Genomic DNA, 1,066 nt, shown 5'->3' on the forward strand with positions numbered 1-1,066 from the left:
TATGGATCGCAAGATTGTCATACTTGTTATTCAGCTCAGTGAACATGTTACCCATCCTGGTGTCAATTTATGTGGTTACCTGATTCAACACCTTGGCCTGAACCTGCTGACCCTGCAACAGCTGTTGCATCATCATACCCAGACTTTGCAGCTCATCTGGTTGACTGTTCTCGTTAGCTGGAACAGCTTGCTGATTGCTCTGCGGTTGTCGCTTGTTCTGGTTCTGAATCTGCCCGGCTGTAGCTTGCTCCATGTTGAAGACGTGCCCTTGGTTGTTTTTCAGTAGCTGACCAACCTTGGCAGTCAGCTCATTTATTTTCTGGGTATCAGAACTGTTCCCTTTCTTGGAGCAATCACTCTCCTCTTTCTTATTAGCTGAGCTAGCAGCCATGTTTTCAATCAGCTTAAACGCTCCATCAGTGGTTTGAGTCATGAAGTCTCCATTGCTCGCAGAGTTTAGAGCACCTTGGTATTTCCAGTCCATTCCATCATAAAAAATGTCCAGGAGGTAATCATCATCAAATCCATGGTGAGGACATTCTCTGCGATAGTCATTGAAGCGCTCCCATGCGTCGCAGAAAGGCTCATCAGTGAGCTGTCTGAAGGAGGTGATCTTGTTCCTCAATGCAGCTGTTCTCGCCTTAGAGTAGAAATGGCTGAGGAACGCTGATCGGACCTGTTCCCATGAAGTGAGAGAGCCGGTAGGGAGAGAGTTCAACCACCGTGCAGCTTTTCCATCAAGAGAGAATGGGAATAACATGCACCTGATGTAATCTGGTGGAACACCATTCGCGCGAGTGAAACTGCAGACTTTTTCGAAGCTCTCAATATGCTCCATTGGAATTTCTGTAGAGAGACCAGAGAACACCTTTCTCTGTACTAGACCAATCAAAGCAGGCTTGATCTCGAAGTCCTGCCTGGTACAGGGTGGAGGAACAATGGCAGAGCGCGTAGTAGGAATGTTACGCGGAAGGTTTCTCTGCCCGATTGGAACAGTCTGCGCCTGTTGTTCCTGCTGCGCGAGAGCAGCCTGTTCAGCAGCATCCTGCTGAGCTTGGATGGTCTG

General features: G+C 48.3%; 1 non-coding gene across 1 annotated transcript; it reads left to right on the top strand.

The window, feature by feature from the left end:
- Positions 1-521: 521 nt before the first annotated feature.
- LOC125579301 lies at positions 522-628 on the top strand. Its single transcript, XR_007317286.1, has one exon. It is a non-coding gene; the product is annotated as a small nucleolar RNA R71 (small nucleolar RNA).
- Positions 629-1,066: the final 438 nt, after the last annotated feature.

The sequence above is a fragment of the Brassica napus genome, chromosome A1, assembly GCF_020379485.1.
Source record: "Brassica napus cultivar Da-Ae chromosome A1, Da-Ae, whole genome shotgun sequence".
Taxonomy (NCBI): Eukaryota; Viridiplantae; Streptophyta; class Magnoliopsida; order Brassicales; family Brassicaceae; genus Brassica; species Brassica napus.